We start from the raw sequence: 13957 nt of genomic DNA on the forward strand, positions 1-13957 counted from the left end.
CTCACGCTTTATACTGGTCTCCCTTTTGGCGCATGCAAAATACATGGCGCATGCAGTTTCTCTCAGTAGGTAGGTAGGTACCGCTGCGTCGTAGGGAAAAAACGTTTTTTTTCCCAACTTCCCCGCTAGTTAAACCCCCCGCACCCCTCAGTTAGTGAAGACAAGATCTCCGACCAAAATCACACGTCAGGGCCCATCTAGTGTATTATACATCAATGGTGTATATTTATTTTTATTTTACATATACCAGGAAGGCCTAAAAGGTAAACCCAATGTACTTTTCTGGCCAAATACAAACGTCGATAAAAAGTTATATTTTATACAATATCCCAGAGAAATACGATAATATTAATATTTCGAGAATTACATAAATTTTATAGAGTGGGTAGCATATTTATTACATCAACAAATTCGAGATGCTATAAACACGAATTTGAGGGAAACTAGATAGGTTGCCAATTTTGGTGGATCCGTTTCAACAATGAAATCAGACAAATTGGCAAGCTCTGATAGGAAACGATGTATGTACCTATACATACAAATATGTAACAGCATTTATTATGAAGACCTTTTTTATGTAGATGGCTAAAAATCAAAAGACCCATTAAAAATGGCGAAATATTAAGTCGGCGTTATCGCATAGGTCGCACACCCTCAACATTTCCACATAAATGAATCGTCATTGTAGTATAACGGTAAAAGTATGTAGCTTGCTGTTACATCAAATGCATTTCAAGCAAAGAAAAAAAAACAAATACCTAAGTCTCAAATAACAAGAGATTCTAAGGTTAAGCCATGATTATAGAGTTCTGAGTAAATAGTAATTTGTGATTGTTACCTAACGACCGGGTGCGGTGAAAGGCTCTCTCCTCTCTCCCGCATCATAATAGCACTAATAATACGTATTGTTAAACTCAAAATGAATTTCAAGCGATTGCTTTAAATTAATACCTTTACAAAAAATACACACTACATGTGAGTGTAATTAACATAACGACCGTTTGATTGCGTTAATCGTTTTCTTACGTATTTGCGCGCGCGATTCGCACGCATCATAAAAACTCACATTTATGTTATTCAAATGTAAATAATTGCAATTGAAAAAAACGCTTAGTTAAGTAGACGATTCAAAGAATCGATTGTTACAAAAAAAAAACGGACAAAATCATACTAATTCAATGCAGAATAAATTAACGCGCTTTCACGAGTGTGGGACGCATTAGAAATACATACTCGGAAATGCGATGCAATCGAATGCACTTTCTATTTCAATATAATTCAATGTTAAACGTATTAATAATGTATAACTAAATGTAATCGGTAGATTTATATATTTTGTTGACAGAAGAATTCAAAGTGTATGCGAATATTCACATGAACATGGCAAGGTGTTGTATCATAAAGTATGTAATGCAATATCTTATGGTCGTAATATTACACACTTAAAAACTTGAAAATTCTCAATATGAAAACAGGCATGTAAGTTAACAACAACCGGTTAATTGATCGACTGTTATTTAATATGCGGTCGTATTTTGTACCATCATCAATGAGTGTTGGATTACGTATATTTTAATATTATTATTTTTTTTAATAACAATGCTATCGGTACATCTTGTGAAACTCTATACGGGCTACTCCATATCGTCCATCAAACCAACACACGTTTGCTCGCCGGTACTAATAGCGAAAAGTTGAATGGGTGAAAGTAGTTTTTGGAACAGTATATACTTATGGTAGACCTTCGGAGCTTTGATGTGATAGATTTGACTTGTCTTGTCAAATTCGAATTACACCATCATCGTAGTTATCAACGCTGACGATCGGCAGAGGCCAACAGTATTCGAGTTATCGAGTCGCCTCTTGCATAAGGAATTTACATCTGAGAGAGCTGTGTGGTATATTATTCATTGTGAATGATTTAATATTTGAATAAAAATCGTCTTAAAGTCCTCCTCCTAATCGCTGTTATCGCCCAATATAATTGATGCACGTACATATTTGATGTGGCTATCTGTGCGATGATGTGTTCTGGACGAACAACAACTACGTCCAAATGTACAAATATTTAACGATCAATAGCGAGCTTCTGTACGGTTCAATGGACGAGGAAAATAAAACAGGAGAATGGACGTATCTCCAAATAAACGGTTATCGAATTGAATGAACGAGATAAATGATCGATAGTGGTCGACAAACGTTTTTGAAAATGGATCGATTTTTGTATCCAATATGCACAAATTTCAATAGGGAAAAATATTCATATAACATGAAATTGTACTCATATAAGGGAAGAATTGAATTATTAGTATTTTTTTTTATGTATGTATATGTATTATAATAGTTTGTTGACAACTGCTTTGGAGAATTTACGCAACATTCAATTGTTCGCTGAATTCGTAACGTTTACATTTACATTGTCAAAATAACAATACCGTTTCAACTACCGGATTTTACACGTGATATTTTGTAATTTCGAATTAGCCGTTGAATTCGAACCGGGTATAAATAAAATCTTGTAAGAGGATTTTAGACGATGTCCTGCCGCGATGCGACACGGTATAAGACCGTAATTAAGCCGAGGATCAAATATTTCTAAGGTCGAATTTACGAAGGTGAACCAGCGGGGGTCCCTAGATACAATCGAACACGGCAATCTATGAACGCTTCTGATTTCGAAAGAAGGAAAATAAAAGCGTAAAAAACGAGTGGGTTAAAAATATATTTTTACCTGGGATTCGCCAAACACCTGTCCATTTAATCGTGAAATTTCAAAATGTTTACGACACTTTCACTCGTAATCCGTACCTACATATATCGTTTCCTGTGTCTATCTAGATTTATAAATATACGATAATGTGACATTTGACATCTTCGAAACGCTTCTGTTACACGAATAGTGTCACTCAAGATTTGAGCTGGGTTACGTTGATTCGAGCGAGGGTTCGAAAGAATCTTCCTTAAATCCCACAATCGTGACAACGAACGCCTCGATGTGGTGTCAAGATGACGATGCAAATACATATTAATGCGTGTAATAAATACGGAGATGAATATCATATATGTATGGTACTCGTGTAGTACTACATATGTAGAAAAAAATATAATACACTCACGACATTGACTTGGTAGTTGGTTTTGGATCCAAAAAACTTACACCAGTGTAAATTATGACATATTTTGTTAAAAAGCACCATTTCGAATTCGAAATCTACATGTTTGTTTATCGAATATTGACAATTCGTAATATTACACCAAATAAGACAAGCAAGCGTACGCGTTCAATGACAGAACTACAAATAATGATTTGACCTATGTAAGAGCAACGTTGTCGTTTGATTGAATTTTATTTACTATGTCAAGAAATATGCACAGGGGCGCATTCCTAACTTAAGTTAAAAAATTAATAATCTAATTATATTTATACTGTTTCTTTTTCATTTCAAAATGCATTTACATATCTTCAAGATTTATTTCGTTATGTTTTAAAACTTTTAAGAAGTGAGTTTGCCTAATAAGTAATAACTATAGTAAATATAAACATACTTATGTACATATACATACATATATGTAAATTGATATGGTGAAAATTGTTTACAAAAAATATATATACACGTGTATTTTGGTCTATTGGACGATTTTAGAAAAAAAAATTTAAAAATACGAAATTGCATGAGAAAAACAGACATTTAAAAATTCAGTCAGTGTTTTCAAAATCACATAAATACACAATAGATTATAATTTTAAATAACTATCTCATCACATTTTTCATTTGTTACATCGACAATGCGCATGCGCAGCCTGTTAATTGATATAAAACTCATACTGCCGTCATTAAAATAGTCCTAATTAATTTTCGAGTGCACGAATGCGTGCGCTTGATTTCTAGTGTATGTATAATAAACGACTTTTGAAGTTGACAAGGTGATAAAAAATATCGTTTTATAATCAATCTAGTAGGTAATATACATACATAGAAAGCGACAAGTAAATTCATTCAAGTTCTTGCTTCGCGTTGCAACTTCATCTTTGGCTTTATCTGTAATGTAGATGGCGTTATTGCTCTTGTTACAATTACGATTAATCGACGCGTTATCTCCCCTAGAACGAGTACAAGACTGGCTCGTTTATGGTAACCGGAGACTGGCGATGAAAATCATGCACACCGCCTATTAAATTAATTAAGGAGATCGCGTAACAGAACGGTCGACAATTAGTATATGCAACCCTGTAAACCATTGGAATAGCTTGTTACTATCGGAGGAATCATAAAATGTGATTGAATTCAAGTTTTTACACATTAAAAAGTTACTTATGGACACTTATTATTACTTTTTATATTGTTACCTGAGTGCCAATGCAACAACGATCACAAAGGGGTTTTTCTATAAAGGAAATGAAAAAAAGGCACTCTACGGGTTTATGTATTAATCCTTTTTGTTTCCTGCAGAAACGTTTCCGTTCATTTAATTCTTGCGAAATATATAGTTTTGGAATTTCCAAATTTATTATTTTTATTCATTCGAGTAATTATGTACATACGTATACATGTGTGATAGTTAAGATTTGAACCATTTAATTAATAATTATTTTTAAATATCACTTGTTATTAAATTCGACTACAGGTGTCACCGCTAAGCTGGGTTAATTTTTGATTATAAATGACTAGTCACCGGACCCAGAAGGTGCCGCGTATTGTTCAAAGGTTGTAAATGCATTGTTAAAGGTCTGCCGAACCTTTTTTACAAAGGATTTACAACAATGGAACAATGGATAGCACTGTGACTATCCTACCTCTATTAATAACATAAAATAAATACAAATCCCGTTGTTTTTTTTTAAATCCGTTTACGTAAGTCACGTATGTATGCGCATGCATAGACGTAATTTTTGTTAGAGTTGAATGACGTTTCGAGATTGTAGTAAACGGTAAAACGTTAGTCGCCGAGGGCTCCGTAACAACAACAATAATAACAAGAACAACACTTACGGGATAAAATAAATAACCGTACGTATAAAATAAAACGAAACGCACGTTTAAAAAGGAATAGAAAAATCACATATAAAAAAACCGGACAACTAATTAGACAGGCGAGCCGTTTTCCTACTGACCAAAATTGAAAAGATGATTGCTTTACGAAAAACCCCGCTGGGAAGGTGAAGGTGAAGAGGGTTGTTGTCCTAAAAAATATGAAATTGATAATAAATTTACAAAACTGGCACAACAGACTAGGAAGGTCGTTCGAGATCGTATTAACGCGTGTTTGATGCTTATTAGTACACAGAATTTAGGTCTTTGGGAATTGGATGTTCCAAAGCTATGGCAATATAACAGCAGGGTGGGTCTCTGTTCGATGAAAGAAAACTCGAAAGTTCACATTTGTTTAATACGTAGTACTGTTCTAAAACTTTACCTATAATTTTGTATAATTTTGTATTAATACCTAATAATAAATTATATATTTCTATAGATTTTGGCATCAAGTATCATCGATATACTTTTTGCATTATAAATATTTCGAATGGTGACTAAAGAAGCGATGTATTTTGAATGTAATTATGGTAAACATTCCGGCTCGGCCGTATGAACAGATCTGAGATAATTTCATCCGAAGAAAAAAAAACAAATAAAATCTGGCGACAGAACACTCTGGCGATCCGGCGCCAGACTAAATATTATGACGGCAATAATCGTATACAGTCGACGACAGAATGGTGTAAAATAATGTTAGAAAATTACTAAGTCGTGAAAGCTCACCATGTAATAGTCTCGGTGGAAAATTTTAGAATAAAAAGTGGGCGCCCTCGTATCTCGCGAGTATTGAAATGCGATGAGGCGGCAACGTTTGGATTTACAATGGGAGAAAGTGAATCGAATTTCAGTAACAAAGGACCGGCCGTCAAGGCTCTCCTGAATCTTATTACTACATCCGAATGAAATCGAACGTATCTAATAATAAAAATAGAAGACAATAGAATAATAAGAGTCCGTTGCAAAATCGTCACCTATACATTACAAAGTTGAGTACCCAAAGGTATGCTTCAAAGCAAAGATTTGATATTGACTTTTACATATGTTCATGTATTTTATACACGTGAATAAGCAACGGAGACCATGTTGACTTTGGCCATCTTAAAATATGCGTATAATATTAATTTACTTGTAAAGCAAACAATCAAAGCAAGGCGTGTCGGTTGTTCTTCGAAATGTTCATTACGCGAGTACAACATAGTGACCTTCACGCTCCATCGCAATTGTAATGACGTTAGTCACACGTTCAATAAACAATAAATAAAGTGGGGTTTAAAAAGGATGACTGAGTATGGAGATAATATTTAAATAAATACTATTTTGTCAAACACAATAAATAATTCGTCATCACAATACTAAAATACTTAGTCAAATTGTAGCGTTGTAGAATCGGAGTATGAGCTGAATGGTTCAAATTTGATTTTAGTTTTAATACCATTTACATATGTATCCATATAATTTTTTTTCATTAAAACTTTTGTTTAATGTAAATTTCAGTAAGTTCTATACAAAACTTATCATATTTTCGCTGTTTTATTTATACCACAGTTATCAAAGCTGTTTTAAGTCAACGTTAATTACTTATATATGTAAAACGTTATGAAAATGTATAATGTTTTTTCGAGCTATGAAGAATCTTAATAAACAAATAGTTACTACTATCGATGATGTGACTCAGTAGGTATATGTATGTATGTAATACTAATATAGTTATAGCCAGCAGTTTGGCTTAGTGATAGCGTATATATTTAGCATCACTGAGGTCATAGGTTCGTGTCCTCGCCACTGCTGGTTAGATTTGGGGGTTTTGTGACTCCAAATCGATCGTTTCTCTATCAGAGTTTGCCAATTTTATCTGATCATTGCTGAAACGGTTCCTGAAAATTGGTATTAAAAAATCTAATCCTGTTGTCACAAAAATCTGCCTGTGTATAATTTGTATTAATTATACACAGTAATCTGAAATCCATAGATGTCACTATGATTATTATTTCTGATTAATTGTTATATTCTATATATTCTGATTCTATATGTATGTATTACTGTATTTCTGATTGTTTATGTATTTCATTAACGTACACCCGTCGCATTGGAGCAAATCTGTAATGGCGAGTGTGTATTGATTGTGACAATAAAAAATAAAAATAAAAATAAAATAAGTGTTATAACCGTGGTAATCCTTAAAGCCTAAGGCTTAGCTCGTGTCAAAAAAAATTATATTTGTGTGTTGAAATTTCTGAATATAGAAAATCGAATGCTATCAAATAAAAAAAAAAAGAATTTGTATACAATAATATAATGGTCTGTCTGCACGAATATGCAGGCGCGCCACACGCAATACACTTATTTTTGCAGATTTCTGTCGATCTTCTTCCACTCCTCGTTTCTTTTTCAATTCATTCGAATTGATATTCTGTAATCGTGCATATACATATTCGATATCCGCGTACTGTGCAAATTTACATAAAACGTTTATGTTTATTTTTCGCTTGAAACGAGGATACACCGCGTTCGGAATGTCTAATTTCGCCAGGTGATTTGTTTTAGTTAGAAGCGACAAACCAATACGGATCTAATACAATATTGAAATAAATAAAAAAAAATGTTAATCAATCAATCGCCTTCGGACAAGTTAATGAAGTGGGAATAATGATCGAGTAATTGATCAAAAACTTGCAAATGTATGTATGTATGTATGTGTGTATGTATGGATTTGAATTCGGCTAGCGATTATATTGAGAAGAGTCTTTTTAAAAAGTGAATTGAAGCTCGTTCCGAGAATTCGGGTGAAACCGACCCAAAACTTACGTGCTTGCATACGTCGACTGACTAATGAGAGATCAGCGGAAGATAAATGAAGAAGATCGACAACGAGATGTAAAAAAATCTTTATATTAAAGAGAAAAAATACACAAGAAGCGAGATGAAGATGACCATGACTCAGTGATACAGGCGGCGGGCTACTTGCTCGAAAGCGAACAAAAGCTCCATACAATGGAAGTTCGATCCCCGAAAGACGCGGACAATAACGAAAATGGAAGAGAAGACGCGTCGTAACAAAAAATTAAAAAGTGCGATGAAAAAAAATGTTTTCGCCGTTTTTGAATGACGTCCGTTATATTAGTTGGGTATATGTATGAAAAAAGTTACTTCTTAACGAGTACAAATTGAATAGTCAAAGTTCAAAATGGCATTGTCGTGACATTGTTGAGAATTAGATGAATAGAGCCTGCTTTACTTGAAATTTCGGAGATTTCCAAATATATTCACGTTTGATTCACGAACATATTTTAGAAGGATTCGTTCATGAATCAATTTAAGAACTTATATTTACATTCCGAATGGTAATATTGAAATAATTAATGAAAAAAATATTAAATACTTGATATAGTAATATAATCGTTTTGACCTGAAACTAAATTATGAATTGCAAATCTTTAAAGGAGCATTAGGATTGCGAATTTCTAAATGTGATCATCGCCTGTTTTACACAACGATAGATAAAATTATGAAGTCAGATATTATTAGATATGTAGAAGCGGCGAAAAAACGTAATAAAACCATCACGCATTGTTACGATAAGATTGATCGATGTAATCTAATCCGAATCGAAAATGAGCGTTGAAATATTCTTTCCACTTTAGTATACGTTTAATGCCGTTTTTTTACGTTATGGATACATCAATCATGTGCTCCATTACACACATACATATGTGTGGTATATTGATGAGATTTTGATTATGAAGTGTACGCGTATCAAGACAAAAGCGTATTTGATGAAATTAAAAGCTCCTTGAAAATTCTGTACGGCTTATTTCATAACTCACAAGAACGATTTTATTATAAATGTATTCCATTAAATGTATTTAACAATGCTTCAATTGTTCATAACCACATTTCTTTATTTATAACTACGTACAGAAGTAATGAGCGAAGAGAAAAGGCATTAGTGTTTTGAAGTGGCGAGCTTTTGCAGAAGCGAAAGTCATGCACCTCTCATGTGAAGAAGCTTACCAAATCGTCATGGGAACGCACACCAAATGCAGACCCGGGTAATTAGCGGTTATGGTGTTTATTAACAAAGAAAACAACCGAGATTAATCGACTAGTTAAACTGGTTCCTATATTTTGTACTTGAACGAACGAATTCCATACATTTAACTTTTTAACTGGGGAAAAATTCTGTGGTCAATAGATTAAGTATACTTACACTCGAATCCAATATATGCGTGCCTTCATAATGGTTATAGAGAATTTCAAAGTAAGAAACTTTTAAATTCCAGAAAAATTATAAACTCCGAAGAATTTTACCTATGCAATAAAGAAATAATACCATTACTAGCAAAAAATGCGTGTCGATGCAAGAGGAATGCACAAATGAAGCCAAAGCATAAGCGCACGCTTCTCATTGAGCATTTTCCATAAATTTCAACACATCAAGTATATGAAACCTTCACAAACCTTACCAACCAACCGGTCAGATCAATTATGTAATAAATAAGCTTCAAAAATAAATGAAAATCACGAGATTCGATTCACGCCATTGGAGCCTTCGCCGAAAAGCCCATTTCCATATTCATGGACACGGTTAAAAAAAGAGTAAAAATTGAAGACTGCGGGGGTTTAACTTCTCGGTAGACGAAGTAGAAGAAGAGCCCGTCATAATTCACTTATGCAAATGCTGGGATGAGAGAAGGGCACAAAAGGACGAGTGTTACGTGCGCCACGGTGCGTAACAGGTGGCAGAAGCCTGAGGACAAAAGAACCTGTTGCCGATGATGGTGATGATGATGCTGTTGCTCAGCAATCTCCAAAAAGTGGCTGAGCATTTCAACAATGTCCACGTGCCCGACATTAGGATAAGTGGGCGTGTTTGGAAGCACGCGAAATAATTTTGCGTTACACATTCATGTATGTATGTACGTATGTAGTATTGTGGAACAATATACTTTCTATATGGGAATATTGAGGACGATGTTTTGATAGATTTGAAGACGGTGTATGTATTTACGCACTTAACTGCAAATGATGTGTGAAAAGTGAAGGTCTTAGAAAATTAATGGGCACATGTGCATAGAAGAGGAAGGCGGTACGCTTTGATCGACCAAACAGGGTTGAACTTAAACGAATGATTTGCATATCTAAGATGAAAATAGCTATCAAAAGTCTTACATACTTAATTCTAATAATTTGAACAAAATATAGATATTCATTATTAATATGTACACATTCAATGTGTTGAGTTTTTAAATATTTCGAGTTATAACCAAAAACTATATTGAAAAAGATATGTAAATGGCATTAGTCAAAAATTATCAATGAAAATTTACTCTATATACGTTCACACTTGCGGTGAGATTTAGCACAGCCCTGATAGAAAAACTTTCTCCTGAAGTACATTGCCATATAATATTATGACGAGATGGCCGCAGGCCGTAACAACAAAAACCCACTCGGGCACAGGTGCAACTGTCATGATAGATTGCGAACTTCTTACAGCTACACTTTCATCCATTTCCAAAGACTCCACATGCAAAATACATACAAAACAAATGCAATTCAAAGAATGCAATGCAGATAAAATACACAGATACATTCCTTCTAAAAAATAAATATTCAGTAAAAGACACATTTCAAAACCACAAACAATGCAGATAACAATCGACATGAACGTTTCTTATTGTTCTGAATCTCGAAGGAATGTCGATGTTTACAAATCGCTTATGTCTTTGAACGATATTTATGAAGTCGATAGATACTTTGCAAAGCGGAATTCTATCCGTTCTCCGAAGCGTCGAATTTTTTTTTAATTTTATGCGACATTTATTAGAATATTTTTCCAGTAAATGTCATTTGATATACATCTTAATGATGGCACAAGTATCAGTGTGTTCAAGAAAAGAAATGAAAGATGAAGCGATTATCTCTGCGTGTGATACGTAGAAAGCGATTTAAGAAGAGGCGTGCTGCAGGTATTAAGACGTAAACTTTTGAAACGTACAGGTAAAATGTTAATAGCCTTTAGTGTGATCTTTCATTATAATGTCAAACATGATGATCGTATGTAAACGTATGCGTATGGTTTCCTTCGGAACTAAAAGAGAAATCGACCAAAACAACTTCACGATTTGGGAAAACGGTTGTTTGAAAAGAATTTAATTACCATACAATAAATAAAAGATAAGAAGTCGTCTTGCAAATGGATGCTGCCAATTCGCAGAACTCATTTCGAAGGGAAGACGTTGATGTATGAAAAAAATAAAAATCAACAAATATTCAAACATCAATCAACATGTTGGTTTTGAGAAGTTTGTACGCGTCGAGCACATGAATGTGAAGAATGACCATTAAGTGGTCGGTAGACAAACAGTGTTAAATTCAAGTGTAAACACGAGATGGCATATAATCCGAACTGGATAATAATGGAATATCCATTACGTGTTGTAGGTGTGTCAGACATCTGTTGATTTTATGCAAGTTGATCCTTTGCAAATTTAGCCTGGCGCAAACACCATGATCGCTAAACGCGTTAAAAGCTTACACAGACATGAAATTCTTGTATCGTATGGCAACAATTAAACCAACTCCTTAACTACAAATATACACACATAATCTCTATAACGAAGGTCGCGTGACTTCATTACGATGTAATTTCAGCGATCGGTTAATTGTATAATAAAAATAAAACTTAATTTATAACGAGTATGTAGATACATATGTACATTTAATCATTTGTGATTAGTCAATATAACAGTAGCGTTTTAATATTTTTTAACAGTAACCGAAATTGATCGAATCATTACCACGTTTTTATAGTTGAATATATTACATAGTATCATTACATTACATATCTACTCTATTATTACTAATGAAAATAACGTAGATGCATATCGACTTACGCACTTACTTTAAAAGTTAGACTTATCTCATTTTTTATTCAATGTGGTAATGGATTTCGAAAAATATTATCATGCTTTTCCCAGAAGATTGAGCATACATATTCATATCGTAAGTAAACCGTAATTTTTGATCCCGATTATTCAAGCGATTGGAAGACGATGATGCAGTGAATTTCGGATGTAGATTGAAAGTCCAACAAAATGGCATGTACGATATGAATTCATAACGGATTATTGTGAAATTGGATCGAGCACAGGGTTACCACCGGTACAACAGGATAAAAGGGCGCTCGCATTCCTCGAGAGTGGGGTCAGGCGCCGAATGAGACGTCGGAATTCGGGGCGATATAACGGGCAATGGGTTAAGTTGTGAGATCACCAGAGTGACCTCACAGCTACCTTCACCTGGTTAAATATTTGTTCAGGTTCGATCCAGTGTTTAAAAGCATAATAAAGCTGAACTTAAGAGTGGGTTTGCAGCTTACCCGCACGTCGAAGTCTCTAAGTCAAAAAAAGAACGGGAATCTGCAAATTGTTCTTATTGAACGTCAACACAATAACACTATAGGCGAACTACCGGATAAAAAGAGATCAAAGAGGATGTCAACCCGATCTGGCGGTCGTTACACCATCTGTAGGCAAAGGCAACGGTACCAAAAGAATAACTTTTCATTAAATTATAGTTGGCCACCGTTTTGACGGCGACAGTTGGTGACAATTCAATTTCTCATTGTGCTTTTGACACGATTAACCTTATCGTGCACACTTCCAATATGCCACACCGGTACATATAACAAAAATTTACAGTTTTTCATTTGATTCTAGTACCTTATGTAAAATTTTATCAAATGTCCTATGCTTATACAGAAGCAGAACGTATCCACGATTGATGTTTCAACGGCAATATTTACTTGCACATGAAACGTGGGTAAATGTAATTTGTGTGCTTCCCAAAGGAACAATAATCAGGTACCAAACCCTCAAATGGTATTCCAGTTCGAAATTTGACGTTTTTACAAGTTTTACGACAACGATCTACGTAAGTGTGTATTGCTTTGACTTTATTTTATGTAATATATTAATTACCATCAAAAGTTTGTTCCAACATATGAACGAAACTATGAAATTATTGAAAAGTAAAAAATATCAGCCCCCCCTCCCTTTAAATGCGACAGTAGAGATTTGAATAAATCATCAGTACTAAAATTATATTTTACAGCGATCAAACTTTGCTAGTCGGTGGTCCGTCCGGCAATTAATATCAAAATTAGAGAAAGTGGCCACCAATTTGAAGAGCCATTTGTCGCAACGAGTGTCCGAACAACACCGACGGTAATCAAAGGCGACGCATTGCTAATTGCTATCTGGGCGGCTACGAAGAAAGTTACTTGAGGTACCTAAGTCTGTTATTGAATATTTTCGTTGATTGAAAATAGTCCGAAGGATAGCCTCCGTTGTAAAGGATGGATAGGATTCTCGGAAACATCGTGTCGGCCGACAAAAGTCGAAAAATTTACAATCTATTTGTTCGCACAACACCGGCGAAAGGTGAGAAGCGGTAATAAGGGGTGGTGAGTTATTCGGAAACGTGATGCAGAAAATAACAGGTTGGCTGTAAAACAGATCGAGGATCGTGCTTGCGGACAATGAGTGGACCAACTACCTCTGGAAAAATCAGTGTGAATATTGATATGTGACAAAGCAATAAACAAACAGAAAAAACTGTTTCTATTATCTATTGAAATATTGTGAATAAATCAAAGGATTTGTTGTTTAGGTTCGATTTTTATGCCAAATTTTGTCTAAAAGCATTCCAAAAAAATTATTTATGCATTTCTTAATCACGCCAACGTTTCAGCTATCATAATTGAACAAAAATAAAAATAATCAAATTTAAATGATACAAAATAAGAATTCATGGTATTAGATTTTGCGGAAGTCATAAGTGTTTATTTCAGTTGAGTAATCATTGAAAGCTTATTCAACTATATAATTGAATCTTTATGATGGATTCATAGTGGAATA

General features: G+C 34.2%; 1 protein-coding gene across 2 annotated transcripts in view; it reads right to left on the minus strand.

The window, feature by feature from the left end:
• Positions 1-13957, minus strand: part of LOC143910862 (uncharacterized) — a 194381-nt gene that overhangs the window by 9504 nt on the left and 170920 nt on the right. The window lies entirely within an intron of this gene.

This window comes from Arctopsyche grandis, chromosome 4 (assembly GCF_051622035.1).
Source record: "Arctopsyche grandis isolate Sample6627 chromosome 4, ASM5162203v2, whole genome shotgun sequence".
NCBI classification, from domain to species: domain Eukaryota; kingdom Metazoa; phylum Arthropoda; class Insecta; order Trichoptera; family Hydropsychidae; genus Arctopsyche; species Arctopsyche grandis.